This window comes from Pseudorca crassidens, chromosome 20 (genome assembly GCF_039906515.1).
Source record: "Pseudorca crassidens isolate mPseCra1 chromosome 20, mPseCra1.hap1, whole genome shotgun sequence".
In the NCBI taxonomy this organism is placed as follows: domain Eukaryota; kingdom Metazoa; phylum Chordata; class Mammalia; order Artiodactyla; family Delphinidae; genus Pseudorca; species Pseudorca crassidens.
In genome coordinates this window covers 42,672,632-42,692,373 of record NC_090315.1, presented here as the reverse complement: position 1 = coordinate 42,692,373, position 19,742 = coordinate 42,672,632, and the positions used below count along the sequence as shown (strand labels likewise).

Genomic DNA, 19,742 nt, shown 5'->3' with positions numbered 1-19,742 from the left:
ACTGTTGGGATGTGACTCGCTGCAGGGGTCACCATGTCAGACTCATTCTGATTTTCCAAAGGGTGCGGAGTGCCTGGCGCATGACGGACACCTCGTGTAGGTTTGTGGAAAATAATTGGATGTCCTTGAACTTTACTTTTTCACGTTCACATGTTCCATCTTTTCACATAAGCCTTAAACACCTAGAGAGTAGGTGTGATTTATTTCAGATTCTTTTTTTTTTTTTTAAAGCAAGAAACTGTTTTATTAAAGATGCTTTGCTGGCTGTAGAGTTACAAGGATAAAAAGACATGGTCTCCTGCCCTCAAGTTGCTCAGAGTGTGCTTGATAGGGGTGGGGTGAGGGGAGGTAAATACATGAATAAATAATAAAAATAAGGCTAATGCTCTATAGATAGACATTAGATTCTTTTTCTAATCATTATTGATCTCCCATGGCCCCTTTGCCAGCCTGGGCAGGTCCTTGTGCATGATAAGTGGCCATTGGATAAGAGAAGGGATGACATTCACTCTTCTAGCTTTGGAGCTCAGCTCGGAGCCTTCTGTCTCACACGGAGACGCTGTCAGAGAATATTTTTATCATCCTGTCATGTTTAGAAAGCCAGGTGCTTGATCCAGGTCATTTCTAAGTCAAAAGTGAAAGAGTCTCTGGATCCCTGTGCTCAGAGAAAATCCCTGGCAGGGCCTCCTGCTTCAGGAGATGTGACATTTGCTTCTGCAGCATATCTCACACACCGTGGGGTGACGAAAGGTAATTTAACACCTGTCCAGGCCTCCATAGAGGCTCTCCAAGTGGGCTAATGGGATGTCAGGCACCGCGCTCAGAGAGGGGCTGGAGCCCACCAGTATTAGAGTCCAAGCCCCTCCAGCCACGGGCCCGGCCCCCTCCTTGGTTTCTATTCACAGGGCAGCCCTGGCTGGTCTGATTCCTCTGGTAATAACACACCTCCTCTGTGGTTCCCTGCGGGCTCCACAGTGTAGGGCAGTGCTCGAGGGCATGGCAGTGGGCGGCTGCTTCCTGGGTCTGTCCACAGTGAGCACTGGATCCGAGATGCAATTGTCTACATGGTCTCCCAGGTCTAGGCATCTGTTGTGCAAGGGCACCCGAGATTGTGTAAAGCTTGCAAAATGATTCGCTGAGAAAGACAGCCCAAAATATGAAGTATGGTGGATTTACCCAACAGTACTGCGACGGCTGTTCTATTTTCAAGCAAAGTAATATGCAGTTTGGTGTAATGTTAACCTCTTATCTCTTTCCTTCTGGGAACTGGGAAGAATCCCCTGAGTCAGACCAGACAAAGCTTTCAGTGATTCAGCACTGGGGATGGAGGCCTGGAAATACGGTACAGTGAAGTTGTATCTTATGCTTCGTTAACTAATGCAAATTCAATGAGAGAGAGAAAGGAAAATAGAAAGATCCAGGTAGAGATAGAGACAGAGAGAGGGAGGGAGGGAGAGAGGCAGAGAGGGGAAGGGAGAGAGACAGAGAGAGGGGGAGAGCGAGCGAGCAGTTAGCAATTTGCCTGGTCTGGTGGTTATACCTGCCAGTCTCAATGAGCCCATTTCCAGGCAGGAGTGGGACGTGACCATGAGGCTAGTCTGCCCTTGCTCTCGGTACCCGTGAGCCTCTTCCAGGTTGAGCCCCTGGTTGTGGTCTCACTGTCTACAGAGGTGTGCTTCTTACATCCAGCCGTCTTTATTACCTGCTGCCCATTACTGACTCCATTATACATAGAAGCATCTTTTACTGGGCAGGGCTGTATGTACCAAATGAGGCAAACTGTAGTTTAGGGACAATTTAAGGGTTTCTCGGGGACGATTTTAACAGAAAAGACTTATGTGCCGAACTGTAGACGCCAATTTCTGTGTCAGATGTGACTCCACTAAAAGGATAACTAATGATGAGTACAACATAAACAGTCGTCATAACCATTCTTCACTGTACTTACCTCAGTCTGGCCGACAGGAGAGGTACTTTCCATGAACTATCTTCATTTTATCTTCACAACAATTCTGTGCATCAGATATGATGGTATTTTGATGTAACCTTTTTAATTGAGGTATACATTTCACAGAGTATGTTTTGGTGACTTTTTCACATGTGTACACCCATGTTACCACCACCCTGATTAAGATAGAGCATTCCCATCCCACAGCAAGTTCTCCCATGCCCCATGTCCCCCGTTGAAATGATCATTGTTCTAAGACTATAGCTTCTTTCTTGCAACATAATGTTTTTGACATTCATATTATTTATATATATATGTGTGTGTGTTTATATATACATATATGGAGTTACATCGTGACAAACCCATCATAAGTTGAAAATATTGTAAGTTGAAAAGACATTGAATACACCTAACCTACAAACATCATAGCCTAGCCTAGCCTAGCCTACCTTAAATGTACTCAGAACACTTATATAAGCCTACAGTTGGGCAAAATCATCTAACACAAAGCCTATTTTCTAATAAAGTTTTGAATATCTCATGTAATTTATTGAATGTGGTACTTAAAGTGAAATACAGAATGGCTGCCTGGGTACAGAATGGTTATACGTGGATGGGTTATTTACCCTTGTGATTGCGTGGCTGAGGTGGGGGGGGGCTGTGAGCTCTCTGCCGCTGCCCAGCATCTTGAGAGAGTATCGTACCACATATATCTAGCCCGAGAAAAGAGCAAAATTCCAAATTCCAAGTCCGGTTTCCACTGATTGCATGTTGCTTTTGCATCATTGTAAAGTTGAAGAACCTTAAGTGGAACCATCTAAGTTGGGGACCATCTGTATATAGACATGGTGGTCTGGAAGTCAAGGTAAGTTACATAAGGTCACACAGCTGGCCAGTGGTACAGCGTGGTTTTGAGCCGAGCTCCATCCTGCTCCAAGGGCTTTTAGCCACTGCCTCTGTGTGGGGAGGGTCATGGCAGCTCCAGTTTTCTAGTCCCAGGAGAGAAGCCTACACAGGAGCAGGTGAACATGTACAGACTGAATACAAGCACGTAGACTACAGGATGCAGTAAATGTGCTCATACCTCCAAGTGCCCCTTCCCGGCCAGTTGTCTGCAAATGGATTAAACCTTGGAAATTTAAGCATTTTCCAGCATAGGAGGCTAGGCTATCACTAAAGCCAGAGGCTCCATCCCTTTATTCTGAGTCTTGATTCCTGAATTTAACAGAAGAGGTGTTACTTTGATGTTCGAATCGTGCCTTTGATCAAAAGCTTGCTAGCTCCCGAGTGTCTCTTAGAACAAGACAGTAGTTCTGTTGTGCTTGCGTGTGTTGTAACATTTTGGACAGCAGAAATGACATTTACATGAAACAGCCATCCTTGGAATGCATGAGATAAGACACTTTCAACAGCTCCTCGAAGAAGAGTCTCCAGCATTGACGTTAAATCACACAGAAGTAATAGTGTATCATCCTGCTTCCCCTTCTCTACCTGGTGTTAATTAAAATCCTGATAACAGGACTCAGTCAACATCCAGATGAGGAAGACAAAAGCAACGCTTAAAAGTGTTCAGATGAAAGTACAGTTAAGCAGAATGAAAACAAACACCCCCCTCCCCCCACATACACAGTCTTCATTCTTATTTGGCTTCTACTGGATGAGGTGATTAACAAACAGGTAATTGCTAAGGCTCCCCTGCTCCCCACCCCCCCGGAGTTTCCCTTTGAGAAAATTGAACAATTACTTTGTGCAATGTTATCAAAGTTTATTAAATTGTTCTCATCAGCTTTGTCCAGTTACCAAGTTTAGCTGATTTGCATATTGCACAGCAGAGTGGTGAAGGTGTTCCCATAGTGGAACCTCATTACTTTTGAGCAGAGAGAGGTTGTAAATTAAAGGTGGTTCAAATCCTTTCCTCTTACAGATTAGGAAACTGAGGCTCGGAGAGGTGAACTGATCTGACTAAGATTCATACAAGCTAGAGATAGGGCAGGCTGTGCCCCCTGCTTCCCAGACCCCCCATCTGTCTGCAGGGCTCTAAATGGGCAAACCCTCTGTGGTCCCCATCGAGGCTGGAGCACGCGTCCACATTCCTGCACGTGTCCACATTCCTGCACGTCTCAATTAGTTCCAATTTAGACATGACATCAAGCATGCACTTAAAATGCAAATCCATCCTGACAGGACCAGAAATAAGAAAGGCGGATTATTCTAGTGCAATTCAATAGCTCTAGGATCTTGGAATTTTGAAGCCACAGGCTAAATGGTCCTTAATGAAACATTGTTCCTTCTTGGAGGGTGAAAAACTAACTTCTAACACTTTGCATCTCTATCCCTGTCTCAGAATCCTCTTCCTAGACCTCTTCTTTTTTTGTTTTGTAACAAAGACAGTAATTAGCTCCTAAGAAATTTTGAAGAGAAAATAATTTAAAATTAATACAGAAGATGGAAAAAAGGGAAGGAGTCAAGATGGCGGTGTGGGAAGACGTGGAGTTAGCGTCTCCTCACAACTAGGGTGCCTGCCAGCTGCTGCTGGGGAACTCTAATCCCCAAGGAGAGGGGAGGAACCCCAGAGTGAACCGGTAGGACGTAGGGGGATGGAGGGGGGAGGAGAAGTGGAGGCCAGACAAGACCGGTGCCCCTGAGGCCGGGGAGATCAGGAGAGGCAGGTGGGAGGGGCTCTCCGGGAAGAGCAGGAGAGGAGCCGAGGGCGATTGCCTGGCTCACTGGGGCCGGGGAGCCTGCTGAGCTCCCCCCGGTTCCCCTGCTCCAAAGCCCCATCCAGGTCACGTGGGTGGTGGACGCATAGGAGGGAGGCTGGGGAGATCAGGAGAAGCAGGCGGGAGGGGGCCTCTGGGAAGACCGGGAGAGGAGCGGAGGGCGATTGCCCCTACCACGCGGACACGAGGAGTCTGCTGAGCTCCCAGGCCATTCCCCTGCCCTCCAAGGGCCCCCCTTCCCCCCCCAACCCCCATGCACATTGGTCCTGGGGACATAGGAGGGAGACCCAGGAGATCAGGAGAGGCAGGTGAGAGGGGCCCTCCCAGACCCCAGACCGGAAGAGCAGGAGAGGAGAGGAGGGCGTTTACCCCACCAACTGGAGCCCAGGAAGCCTACTGGGCTCCCAGGTGAGGTCCCCTGCCCTCTGAGACCAGGGGTGGTGGGCAGGCCTGGGCCCCTTCTGTTCCTTGAGCCTAAGCACCACCCCTCACAGCCCCCAGGGCCTTTTCCAGCCCTGTGGGTCCTGAGCATTGGCCCCGCCCTCCACAGCCAAGGGCCCCCCCCCCGCCCCACCCTTCTTTCCTCCTCCACTTTTTTAATATTGTGGTACTGATGTATCTTCCAGTTGTTGATTCATCTGTATTTTTATTTTTACCTTCTTTCTAACATATCTGTTAGTTTCCTAGTCTAATTTTACTTTTTACTTTGTTATTGTTCTCTCTCTCTTTTTTTTTCTGTTGCCCCATGCAGCTTGTAGGATCTTCATTCACAAGCCCAGGGTCAGGTGGAAGCTCCTGCAGTGGGAGCTCCAAGTCCAAACCACTGGACTAACAGAGAACCTTAGACCCCAGGGACTATTCATCGGAGTGAGGTCTCACAGAGTTCCTCATCTCAGCACTAAGACCCAGCTCTACCCAATAGCCTACAAACTCCAGTGTTGGAAGCCTCAGGCCAAACAACCAGTAAAACAGGAACACAATCCCACTCATTAAAAAAAAAAAAAAAAAAAAAGGCAAAAAAAGATGTCACAGATGAAGGAGCAAGGTAAAAAGCCTACAAGATCAAATAAATGAAGAGGAAAAAGGCAATTTACCTGAAAAAGAATTCAGAGTAATGATACTAAAGATGATCCAGAATCTTGGAAATAGAATGGAAGCACGGATTGAGAAAATACAAAAAATCTTTAACAAAGATCTAGAAGAACTAAAGAACAAACAGAGATGAACAACACAATAACTGAAATGAAAAATATACTGGAAGGAATCAATAACAGAATAACTGAGGCAGAAGAACGAATAAGTGAGCTGGAAGACAAAATGGTGGAAATAACTGCTGAAGAGCAGAATAAAGAAAAAAGAATGAAAAGAATTGAAGACAATCTCAGAGACCTCTGGGACAACATTATATGCACCAACATTCGAATTATAGGGGTCCCAGAAGAAGAAGAGAAAAAGAAAGAGTCTGAGAGAATATTTGAAGATATTATAGGGGAAAACTTCCCTAACATGGGAAAGGAAATAATCACCAGGAAGCACAGAGAGTCCCATACAGGATAAACCCTAGGAAATACACACCGAGACACATATTAATCAAACTAACAAAAATTAAATTCAAAGAAAAAACATTAAAAGCAGCAAGGGGAAAACAAAAAATAACATACAAAGGAATCCTCGTAAGGTTATCAGCTGATTTTTCAGTGGAAACTCTGCAGGCCAGAAGGGAGTGGCAGGATATACTTAAAGTGATGAAAGAGAAAAACCTACAAGCAAGATTACTCTACCCAGCAAGGATCTCATTCAGATTCAATAGAGAAGTCAAAAGCTTTTGAGACAAGCAAAAGCTAAGATAATTCAACACCACCAAACCAGCTTTACAACAAATGCTAAAGAAACTTCTCTGAGCAGGAAACACAGGAGAAGAAAAAGACCCATAAAAACAAACCCAGAACAGTTAAGAAAATGGTAATAGGAACATACATATTGATAATAACGTTGAATGTAAAGGGATTAAATGCCCCAACCAAAAGACACAGACTGGCTGAATGGGTACAAATACAAGACCCATATATATGCTGTCTACAAGAGACCCACTTCAGACCTAGGGACACATACAGACTGAAAGTGAAGGGATGGGAAAAGATATTCCATGCAAATGGAAATCAAAAGAAAGCTGGAGTAGCAATACTTGTATCAGCTAAAATAGAGTTTAAAATAAAGACTGTTACAAGAGATAAGGAGAGACACTACATAATGATCAAATCAAGAAGAATATATAACAATTATAAATGTTTATGCACCCAACATAGGAGCACCTCAATATATAAGGCACATGCTAACAAACATGAAAGGAGAAATCGACAGTAACACAATAATACTAGGGAACTTTAACACCCCACTCACAACAATGGACAGATCATCCAAAGAGAAAATAAGTAAGGAAACACAAGCTTTAAATGACACAATAGACTAGATAGACCTAATTGATATTTATAGAACATTCCACCCAAAAGTGGCAGAATACACTTTCTTCTCAAGTGCACATGGAACATATTCTCCAGGATAGATCACATCTTGGGTCACAAATCAAGCCGTGGAAAATTTAATAAAATTGAAATCATATCAAACATCTTTTCTAACCACAACGCTATGAGATTGGAAATCAATTACAGGAAAAAAACTGTAAAAAACACAAATACATGGAGGCTAAACAGTGTGCTACTAAATAACCAAGAGCTCACTGAAGAAATCAAAGAAGAAATAAAAAAATACATAGAAACAAATGACAATGAAAACATGATGACCTCAAACCTATGGGATGCAGCAAAAGCAGTTCTAAGAGGGAAGTTCATAGCAATTCAATCTCACCTCAAGAAACAAGAAAAATCTCAAATAAACAGTCTAACCATACACTTAAAACAACTAGACAAAGAAGAACAAAGAAAACCCAAAGTCAGCAGAAGGAAAGAAATCATAAAGATCAGAGCAGAAATAAATGAAATAGGAACGAAGAAAACAGTAGCAAAGATCAATATAACTAAAAGCTGGTTCTTTGGGAAGATAAACAAAATTGATAAACCCTTAACCAGACTCATCAAGAAAAAAAGGGAGAGGACGCAAATCAATAAAATTGGAAATAAAAAAGGAGAAATCACAACTGACACTGCAGAAATACAAAGGATTATAAGAGACTACTAAAACCAGCTCTATGCCAATAAAATGGACAACCACGAAGAAATGAACAAATTCTTGGAAAGGTACAATTTTCCAAGACTGAACCAGGAAGAATTAGAAAATATAAACAGACCTATCACAAGTAATGAAATTGAAACCATAATTAAAAATCTTCCAACAAACAAAAGTCCAGGACCAGATGGCTTCACAGGTGAATTTTCTTAAATATTTAGAGAAGAGCTAACACCGATCCTTCTCAAACTCTTCCAAAAAATTGCAGAGGGAGAAACACTCCCAAACTTATTCTACGAAGCCACCATCACCCTGATACTGAAACCAGAAAAAGATATCACAAAAAAAGAAAATTATAGACCAATATCACTGATGAACTTAAATGCAAAAATCCTGAACAAAATACTAGCAAACAGAATCCAACAGCACATTAAAAGGATCATACACCATGATCAAGTGGGATTTATCCCAGGGATATCCCAGAATCCCAAGGATTCTTCAGTATACGCAAATCAATCAATGTGATACACCACATTAACTAAGGAATAAAAACCATATGGTCACCGCAATAGATGCAGAAAAAGCTTTTGACAAAATTCAACACTTATTTATGATAAAAACTCACCAGAAAATTGGCAGAGAGGGAACCTCCCTCAACATAATAAAGACCATATATGACAAACTCACAGCAAGCATCATATTCAATGGTGAAAAACTGAAAGCATTTCCACTAGGATCAGGAACAAGACAAGGATCTCCACTCTTGCCACTCTTATTCAACATAGTTTTGGAAGTCCTAGCCATGGCAATCAGAGAAGAAAAAGAAATAAAAGGAATACAAATTGGAAAAGAAGAAGTAAAACTGTCACTATTTGCCAATGACATGATACTATACATAGAAAATCCTAAAGATGCCACCAGAAGACTACTAGAACTAATCAATGAATTTGGTAAGGCTGCAGGATACAAAATTAATGCACAGAAATCTCTGACATTCCTATACACCAACAACGAAAAATCAGAAAGAGAAATTAAGGAAACACTCCCATTTACCATTGCAACAAAAAGAAGAAAATACTTCAGAATAAACCTCCCTAAGGAGGCAAAAGACTTGTACTCAGAAAACTATAAAACACTGATGAAAGAAATCAAAGATGACATAAACAGATGGAGAAATATACCATGTTCTTGGATTGGAAGAATCAATATTGTGAAAATGACTATATTACCCAAGGCAATCTACAGATTCAGTGCAATCCCTATCAAACTACCAATGGAATTCTTCACAGAATTAGAACAAAAAATCTTACAATTCGTATGAAAACACAAAAGACCCTGAATAGCCAACGTGATCTTGAGAAAGAGAAATGGAGTTGGAGGAATCAGGGTCCCTGACTTCAAACTATACCACAAAGCTACAGTAATCAAGACAGTATGGTACTGGCACAAAAACAGATATATAGATCAATGGTACAGTATAGAATGACCAGAGATAAACCTACACACATATGGGCACCTAATTTATGACAAAGGAGGCAAGAACATACAATGGAGAAAAGACAGCCTCTTCAATGAGTGGTGCTTTGGAAACTGGATAGCTACATGTAAAAGACTGAAATTAGAACACTACCTAACACCATACACAAAAATAAACTCCAAATGGATTAAAGACTTAACTGTAAGACCAGACACTATAAAACTTTTAGAGGAAAACATAGGAAAAACACTCTTTGACATAAACCACAGCAAGATCTTTTTTGACCCACCTCCTAGAGTAATAGAAATAAAAACTAAAATAAACAAATGGGACTTAAAAGCTTTTGCACAGCAAAAGAAACCATAAATAAGACAAAAAGACAACCCTCAGAATGGGAGAAAATATTTGCAAATGAAACAGCAGACAAAGGATTAATCTCCAAAATATACAAACAGCTCATGGAGCTCAATATCAAAAAAACAAACAGTGAGTTAGCCTACCAAGGAAGACAAACAGATGGCCAAGAGGCACATGAAAAGATGCTCCACCGTCACTAATTATTAGAGAAATGCAAATGAAAACTACAAAGAGGTATCACCTCATGCTGGTCAGAATGACCATTATCAAAAGAGCTAGAAACAATAAATGCTGGAAAGGGTGTGGAAAAAAGGGAACCCTCCTACACTGTTGGTGGGAATGTAAATTGATATAACCACTATGGAAAACAGTATGGAGTTTCCTTAAAAAACTAAAAATAGAACTACCATATGACCCTGCAATCCCACTACTGGGCATATAACCCGAAAAAACCATAATTCAAAAAGAGACATGCACCGCAATGTTCATTGCAGCAGTATTTACAATAGCCAGGATATGGAAGCAACCTAAGCGTCCATCAACAGATGAATGGATAAAGAAGATGTGGCACGTATATACAATGGAATATTACTCAGCCATAAAAAGAAATGAAATTGAGTTATTTGTAGTGAGGTGGCTGGACCTAGAGTCTGTCATACCGAGTGAAGTAAGTCAGAAAGAGAAAAACAAATACCGTATGCTAACACATATATATGGGATCTAAAAAAAAAAAAACCAAAATGGTACTGATGAACCTAGTTGCAGGGCAGGAATAAAGAGGTAGATATAGAGAAAGGACTTGATTACATGGGATGGGAGGGTGAAGCTGGGGCGAAGTGAGAGTAGCATTGACGTATATACACTACCGAATGTAAAATAGTTGGCTGGTGGGAAGCAGCGGCATAGCACAGGGAGATTGGCTCGGTGCTTTGCGATGACCTAGAGGGGTGGGATAGGGAGGGTGGGAGGGAGGCTCAAGAGGGAGGGGACATGGGGACATGTGTATGCATGTGGCTGATTCGCTTTGTTGTGCAACAGAAACTAACACGGTATCGTGAAGCAATTATACTCCAATAAAGATGTATTAAAAAAATTAATACAAATAATCTAGATAAATTTGAGTTTTAAATCTTAGTGACTAAAAAATATCATGGAAGTTATGTACTTTTTTAAAAACCTTTTTTATTGGAGTATAGCCAATTAACAATGTTGTGATAGTTTCACGTGCACAGCACAGTGACTCGGCCATATGTATGCATGTATCCATTCTCCCCCAGACTCCCCTCCCATCCAGGCTGCCACATAGCATTGAGGAGAGTTCCCTGTGCTATACAGTAGGTCCTTGTTGGTTATCCTTTTTAAATATAACAGCGTGTACATGTTCCTAGCCCTCATTTGGACCTTGCTTTTATTTTAAAACTTTTATTATGGAAAGTTACCAACACATGCAAAAGTGAGAGGGCTGTATAATGCAGGCCAGTTTAACGATGGCCTACATATGGCTCATCCTGATCTGGCTCCGTCGTCTCCCGCTTTCCCACTCACTGGATGATTTTAGAGCAAACCTTAGGCATTGTAACATTTCGTCTGTACCTTCTTCATTTGGTCGTTCAGTATGGAGCTTGTGTCCTATTTTTTAACGTCACTATATTTTACATCAGTGAAACGTGTGCTTTATGAAAATTTAAAACAATGAAATGTTATGTAACCATTAAAATGATATTTTTGACATGGGAAGTTATCCTTCATAGTTTAAGATAATTAAAATCCCAATGGAATGAATGTTCCATTCTGTAACACACACAGAGTCAGAAAGGGTGTGTATCAGGTCGCAGTTTCTTCTTCTTTTTGCTCATTTTTCCTCTGTTTTTTTCAATAAACATGCATCATTTTTGTAACAGAAAGAAAAGAGCCCAAGGGTTTAAAGTCATTCATAAAGACAGTGTGATAGGGGCTTCCCTGGTGGCGCAGTGGTTGAGAGTCCGCCTGCCGGTGCAGGGGACACGGGTTCGTGCCCCGGTCCGGGAAGATCCCGCATGCCGCGGAGCGGCTGGGCCCGTGACCCATGACCGCTGAGCCCACGCGTCCGGAGCCTGTGCTCCGCAACGGGAGAGGCCACAGCAGTGAGAGGCCCACGTACCGCAAAAAAAAAAAAAAAAAAAAAGACAGTGTGATAGATTGGAAAAGGGATGTTGAATTCTACTAGTTAGGTTGTGGGATGATGTGCCAAAGAAGACGAAATGGCCACTGATGTGTGTGTGTGTGTGTGTGTGTGTGTGTGTGTGTGTGTGTGGTGGTTGGGGGGGGGATGGAGTGGTCTCCTTAATCAAACTCAGTGGTAACAGGAGTAAAAGTGATTAAGATTTTTCAGTTTAACACGTTTTATGAAGCACCCGCTTTGGACCAGGCATTGTTGGGATTACAGCTGTGAAACTAGAAAGGGAGCAAACACGTTAGACTCTTATTACTCCAAGCATGGTCCAGTGATCAGCATCACCTGGGAGCTTGTTAGAAATTCAGATTCTCAGGCCCCGCCCCGGACTTAATGAATCAGAATCTGTTTGTAATCAACTCGGTTGGGGGGGGGGGATTCAGATGCACATTAAAAGTCTAAGAAGTGCTGGGCTAGAGCAGGACAGCCTTGACTCCTGGGACTGTGTCTCATTGGTTTCTGCCTTCAGCCTCACTCAGAGCCTGTTCAGAGGAGGGAATGGTGGAGAGAGAGGCCAGGGGTACAAACTGGCACTTGAAGTGGGTTCCTGATGGGTCCATGGTGACCAGGTGAACGGATGATCGTCCTTACACACTGTTCCCACTCCTGCCCCACAGCCTTTCTGACTCACCACTGCCAAGGAAGCATCTTCAGACACCTTGGCCAGGCATTCGAGGCCCAGGACAGAATAGGCCTATTCTACCGGTCTCTTTATTCTTGAACTTCCATCCATCCTCTCAACACTGTGCTTTGTCCCCACCATCAGCAACTCAAAACATTGGTTCGCATCTTCCATGTTCTTTAAAGCTCAGATGCCATGCCATCTCCTTCAGGAAGCCTTCCAGGTTTACATAACCAGCGGAATCTCTTCCTTCTCCATACTTTGGCAGGGCCTACCGTTGATGCCATTCGCTGGTCCCTCATGCATGTGCTGCTGCATATAACCTTAAGCTCCCACAGCCTCAGTCTCCTCACCTGTAAGATGGAAATCCCAGTTTCTTCCTTACAGGGAGTCTTGAGGATAAGTTGAGAAGTGGATAGCCAGCACTTAAGATGATGTCTGTCCTAGTATATTCTAGGAACTGTTCTAAGCTTATTAATATCAGAAAAACATTGAACTTCATGATAATTCTATGAGGTAAGTACTATTATTCTCCTTATTTTACAGATGAGGAGACAGAGACACAGAGCGATTGATGGACTTGCCCAAGGTCACCACAGCAAGTGAAGGGGAAAACAGAGGTAAGCTCAGGTGTCTAGATGTCTACCTAACTCAGATGTACGTACTGTGGTTTTTATGTGTGTATGATAAGAACACAACATGAGATCTACTCTCTTAAAGTTTGAAGTGTATAATATGTTATTGTTAACTATGGGCACGATGTCGTATGGCAGAGCTCTAGAAGTTATTTGTCTTGCTTAGCTGAAGCCTTATACCTGTTGAATGGCAACTCCCCATTTCCCTCTCCCCCAGCCTCTGGAAACCACCCTTCTGCTCTCTGCTTCTCTGAGTTTGACTATTTTAGATGCCTCATATAAGTGGAATTATACAGTATTTGTCTTCCCGTGGCTCGCTTATTAGCACAACCTCAGTTGTGTTCATTTTGTCTCACATGGCAGGATTTCCTTATTTTTCAAGGCCGAATAATATTCCTTTGTATGCATGTAGAAATTGGAACCCTTGTGGTTGGGAATGTAACATGGTGCAGCTGCTATGAAAAATAGTATGGAGGTTCTTCAAAAAATTAAAAATAGAACTACATATGATCCAGCAAGTCCACTCCTGGCTATTTGTCCCAAAGAATGGAAATCAGGATCTCAAAGATATATCTGTGCTCCTAAGTGTTCATTACAGCGTTATTCACAATAGCCAAGATGTAGAAACAATCTAAGCGTCCATCAACGGATGAATGGATGAACACACTCTTAAATGCCTGCTTTTGGTGGTTACTCAGCAACGGGGCAGCAAAGATGGTTATTTCTGTCCCTCTGTCCCTGCCTCCCATTGCCTAGCCCTGATATAGTTGCATAAATTGGTGCATGTTGGTTACATGCTTTTCCTCTCAGCAAGCTCGTCTTCAGCAGCTGCGGTTTGGCTGGAAAAGGCGCCCTCTCCATCCCCACTGGCCGGCTCAGACGTCTTGGGACAAAGACACATCCAGGTGTTCTTGTGAGGAGTTGTGGCCTTCTTCGTGGCGTTTTCCAGCAGCAGACAGATGGTCCCAGTGTCTCACTGCCCACCCATAGCATTAGTCGTTCTTCCTGGTCCTCAGACCTGGCTAGATGATGGAAATCAGGAAAGAGCCCTGGATGTGGAGTTAGGAGACCTAGGTTAGAGCTCCTTGATTTAGATGTTGCGTGCCTGTCATTTAAGCCTCTCTGAGCCTTATTACCTTATCTATAAGATGGGGAGCACAATATCAACGTCACAGGGTTGTTCTGAGAGTTGAACGGGAGCATGGAGAGAAGGACCCTTCAGACTACCGGTGTTCAAAGCGAAACCCAGTAGAAGGTGAGGACATTGAGTGCAGAATCCACAGGCAGGTTTGGGGTTTTTTTTGCACACTTTTTGGCCACACCCCGTGGCATGTGGAATCTTAGTGCCCTGACCAGGGATCGAACCTGTGCCCCCTGCATTTGAAGTGTGGAGTCTTAACCACTGAACCACCAGGGAAGTCCCCACAGGCAGTTATTGAAGGTAACTTTGTGTGTTCCTTCTTTTGCTTGAAATTAGATCCCAAATAGAGTTCTGATGACTAGTCTCCATAATTTATTTAAATAACTACATACTATATCCTTGAGCTGATGTATCTCAATTATCATTTCTATTAGAAAACAATATATTGAACATCCTTAAGTATCTTTTTTTTTTTTTTTAGTTGTAACTTAGGATAAATTCCTAGGAGCGTGATTATGGGGGTGGGTGGAGGGGATGTTATGCTCGCTATTCTGATTCTTTGAGTGTGTTTTCTCATTGCTCTCTTATAAATCTTACCATAACTTCACTAGCATTGTCTTTTTTTTTTTTTTTTTTGCGGTACGCGGGCCTCTCACTGTTGTGGCCTCTCCCGTTGCGGAGCACAGGCTCCGGATGCGCAGGCTCAGCGGCCATGGCTCACGGGCCCAGCCGCTCCGCGTCATGTGGGATCTTTCCAGACCGGGGCACGAACCTGTGTCCCCTGCATCGGCAGGCGGACTCTCAACCACTGCGCCACCAGGGAAGCCCTAGCATTTTAACAAAAAACACAGAGCGGGTATCACCAAGTCAGCTGAATACCTTTCCCATACTCATAATATTGCACTTATCACATCAAATGGTAAACGATTTAGTGTTCAGTCTTTCTCCTGGCCCCCACCCAGATGTGAGCCCCAGGAAGTCAGTCTATGCTTATCTGAAACAGCTGGAACATTGTAGGTTTACAATCATTGTTTGTTGAAATCATCTCTTTCGTCTTGCTGAACACCGTGGTCACCTTACAGTGTGTTGAAATAAAACTTAAAATTAGCTTTGCCCTGGGATGGTGAGTGTTGGATTGGAACCAAGGCTCTGTTGGACTCTGAAGTTCTAGGGAATGGAATCTCAGGTTTATCAAAGCCGAGCTGCATTCCTAGGAGGAGGGGTGGGCGAAGCCTCCCAGCCTGATGTTTTGCAGAGGAAATTTGGGTCCATAACCCAGTAAACTGATTACAGATAAGATAGTTCCCATCAAAGGCTGATGCAGGCTGGGAGGGGGTCGGCAATACACGTACCACGTGATTTAATCAAATGCAGTCCCTGGTCTAAAGAGACAATGGCTGAAAATACAACCTGGATATTATTGCAAAGAGGGGGGCTGTTTGTAGATGAGGGTTTTTAGAAACTTATTTTAAGCTGAAAACCAGAGGGAGATACGGGCTCCGTTGATGAGGAGGCTGTGTGTAAAGAGTGCTTGTGCCGTGGTTTCTGGAGGGACGATGGAGGAGCTCGGGACGCTGGTGGGAGGATGAGGGATGCCAGTCTGAGCTCTGTTGGACGGTACTTTGAAATAACAAAGAAGAGATGCTAGATATGTTGCAGGAAAAGAAAATAAATAAAGCTAGGGAAGGCTGGCTGCCAGGTACCAGGAAGCGCGAGGGGAGAGGGTGGTGAGGGAAGGAGGGCACTTGTGGGGCATCTCCTGCTGGCGTGGGGAGCGGGGCACAGCCCTCTGCTTGAGACATCGCCTCTGAGGTCACACTGAGGGGGCGTGCAGAGGGGACAGGCAGCCTGCGGGAGGCCCCATCCATCTGCCTCAGCCATTCACCCTCCACCCTGGCCTTCTAAGCCCTGGGCTCTTTGTATACCAGCTGGGCTTTTGCCACAACTCTCTTCAGTGGTTGCTTCACCTCCTTCTCTCTTTCCAACCCTTCATCTTTCTAGCTGCTGCCCCGAGTGAGTGACCTTTCAAAGAAATTCATCATTTCTCCACTGAAACACATCACATCCTTCCCCATCCTTCCCCACCACGAAGTCTCTTGGGTGTGGCGTTCCAGGCCTCCCACAGCTATTCCACAGGGACCTTTCTTTTTCTCATCTCAGCCAAGTCACCCCACCCCAGGTTTCCTCCCCTTCAGGCTCCTGTGAGGGTTTCCTTTTCTCGGACCTATATGCTTTTGTATAAGTGATTCTATCATCCTGGAATTCTCTCCCCCGCTTGGCTACGTAGAAAATTCCCACTCATCCTTCAAGGACTGGTTCCAACGCCCCCTGATTTACAGACACTTCTTTGTTCCCATTTTAACACGAACAGAAATAGTTACGTTAAAGGAATGAAGATCTCACTACCCAATGGGATAAAAGGTGGAGAGCAAAAGGCATAGGAAAAAAGGACACGGACACAGAGTGACTATTCTGTGCTTGGCAATTCACAGAGCTGGTCATATTTTGACATTTCTAAGACACTTAAGAACTCGAGGAAACTGTGGGCCCAGGTGGTGAAGTGACCCACTTGAGGTCACCCAGCTGGCATGGAGCAGGGCTGGGACTGGAATCCACATGTTCCAGACTCCAAGGCCCGTGGACATTAGGTAGTGTCCTCAGCAGCCCTGAGAGTATGGTCTGGAGGCCCCGCTTCTTCCCCCAGTGAGGATGGCAGTGGGGAAAAGAAGTGTAGACCTAGGCTCCAGACTTTGACACTCACCTGCTCCTTTCAACCTCAGTCCCCTCATCTGGAAAATGGGCATTTGGGCAAAATGACACTTAAGGTTTTTTCTTCCCACATCTGTAGTTGCTGATCAGGTTGGTAAGATGAGATTAAAAATGGCCTAAACTGAGGGCAGGGGCTGGAGGTCTGGCCCTAACTCTTTGAACTCCCTTCCTGTGTGACTTTCTGAACTCCTATTTGCCCATCTTACAACAGGGCACGTGGGTGAGATGTCCTCCAGGGCACCTTCTATGTCAAATGTATGGTGCTTTAAGGCAAACCAGAGGCCCCAGAAATCTGTGATCTAACCCACCTGGTTTCTTCTAGTCTACATACAAGCTGAGTTGGGATGCTCAGTTATTTCCTTCCTCACAGTTAAATTCTTCAACTCTGGAAGGTAGGCGGATAGCTTAGGGTGGAAGCACACACTCTACCATGGGGATTAGAAGGCTTTGGTTTCTGTCCTGATTCTACTGCAATCTGTGTGAACATGGGTTAACTACTTTCCCTCTCTGAGCCTTTGGAGTTCCTTTTCCAGTGAAGAGGAAGTAGATAGTCTAGATGGGCTTTTTCAGCAAAACCATTATTGGATTTTGAATGGCATGTAGAGATTCTTGCACAGCACAGCCAAACACAGATAAAGAAGAGGGACCCGGGGGGTCCGGACTCCAGAAGTCATTTGGGATCTACCCGAACATGGTTCTGTCACAGCATCTGAGGGAGATCTTCTCCTCAGCCTTAGCGAAGGCTTTGACATGATACATTGAGGGTGCCTGAGTCCACATGGGCGTGAGAACTGGATACCAACTTGGGTACAAAGAACCCCTTCCTCCTTACCAAGGATTTCAAAAGACCATAAATATGCAGCGGGGGTAGAGATAGAAGCGATCACTCAGACAACATTCCTCTTCTTTCAAGTTCTACAGATTGTCTTTTTTACACCCAACACAGTTCTTGTCACACTCACTTTTTCCGCAAATGTTTATTAAGCACCTACTCTGTATCCCGAGCACTCTTTTAGGTTGTGGGACTGCAGCAGAGAACAGAACAGACCGAGATCCCTGCCTTGTGGAGCTTACTTACTGCTGGGGGAGACAGAAGATAAGCCAATAGACGTACCTAGAAGGTGGCGGGTGGTGATAAGTGCTGTGGAGGACAGTCTATCAGGAAGGGGCAACAGAGGTGCCTGCAGAAGGTCTTCTGAGGGGTGGCCAGGCAGGTGAGGTGAGGAGCATGAAGTGAGAGAGTGAACTGGGCAGGTGTCTGGGAGGAACATCTGTCTGCCTCTGCTAATGAGCTGCTGGTCTTTATGTCTCAAGTGTTCAAGAAGATTTTAGGTTTGGAGGCTGCGTCTTTTGTGTCTCTCCAATATCCTCTCTAATAGCCAAATGCAACATGGTGGCTCTCTTGTATCTCTCTCCAGTCTGATCCCTCAGTTTCTCTTTCTTTGAGGACTGTGGTCTGCCTGAGAGATAGGTATTCTCACTCTGCCTGAGGCAGTGGCTGTGTCTCGTTTGCAGTCTGGGCTGAAGCAGATTCTCCTTTGGACACCGTGACACGCTCTGAGAGACACCATTTTACTTCCCCCGGAAACGGTGTTGCAGGACTTGATGCCTGATCCCTTCATGCCCGATGTCATGAGGGTTTCAAAGTGAACCTTGCAGAATCAACTCATTAATGATCATTAAATATTTGGGGTGAGTCAGTGCCCGACAGAATGGCTGGGGCGGAATGACTGAAGCAGGAGACTTCGGCACATGAACGAGGCCTCTTCTCATCTGCACACCTGGTTGCCGGGGGGGGGACACCCCACGTCATGACAGAAATGCTCATCAGGGGAGATAGCAATCCAGGTGCCAGGTGTTTGGCTGTCGTGTTTGTCAGTGATTCATGAAGTGATTGTCAACATTCAAAACCACTTCATGAATCAACCAGGAGCTGGAAAAAGATTTACCCATAATGAGCTCATTTCCCTAGAAATAGGGCCCAACCCACTGGTGGGGCAAATAGTTGCTGTGGCTTAGACTTCACAGCCTCCCTTCCTGCCCCCTCCTCATTTCTGACAGGCTCATTTCAGGCCTCATTATGCTTTGTCGCTTTGCGCTCTAACCAAGAGCTGTCACATCCAGGAACCTCACAGATGGTGGATTCAGAGTCCTTCTCTGTTCGGCTGGGAAGTGGGCATCTCTTGAGTCTGTCGTGAGCTGAATTGTGTCGCCTCTCATACACAGTCCGTGAGTTGAAGTCCTAACCCTACTACGTCAGAATGTGACAGTGTTTGTATGCGTTGGCCAAAAAGTGCCTTCGGTTTTAAAGTAAAAATAAAAGACACATTTTTCATTTTCACCAAGAACTTCATTGTACAATGTATTCACCCTTTTGTTCCACTACCTTGTGCCATTTTTCAGGCAACTTCATAATTCCATCTTTCCAAAACTTTTAATCTTTTTGAGCAAAGAACTGTTCTAGGTGCCTTTTACAGTCTTCCAGGGAATTGAAATTTTTTCCATTAAGAGAATTTTGTAAAGACTAAAATAAATGGAAATCCAGAGGTGCAGTGTCTGGTGAGTATGACGGGTGAATCAGAACTTCCCAGCCAAGCTGTAACCGTTTTTGCCTGGTCATCAAAGAAACATGCAGTCTTGCCTTATCCTGATGGAAGATTATGCGTTCTCTGTTGACT

General features: G+C 44.1%; 1 long non-coding RNA gene across 1 annotated transcript in view; it reads left to right on the top strand.

The window, feature by feature from the left end:
• Positions 1 to 19,742, top strand: part of LOC137214680 (uncharacterized) — a 778,223-nt gene that overhangs the window by 259,904 nt on the left and 498,577 nt on the right. The window contains exon 3 of the long non-coding RNA XR_010938994.1: positions 13,066 to 13,139. This is a non-coding gene — a long non-coding RNA (uncharacterized lncRNA). The remainder of the gene's footprint in view (positions 1 to 13,065; positions 13,140 to 19,742) is intronic.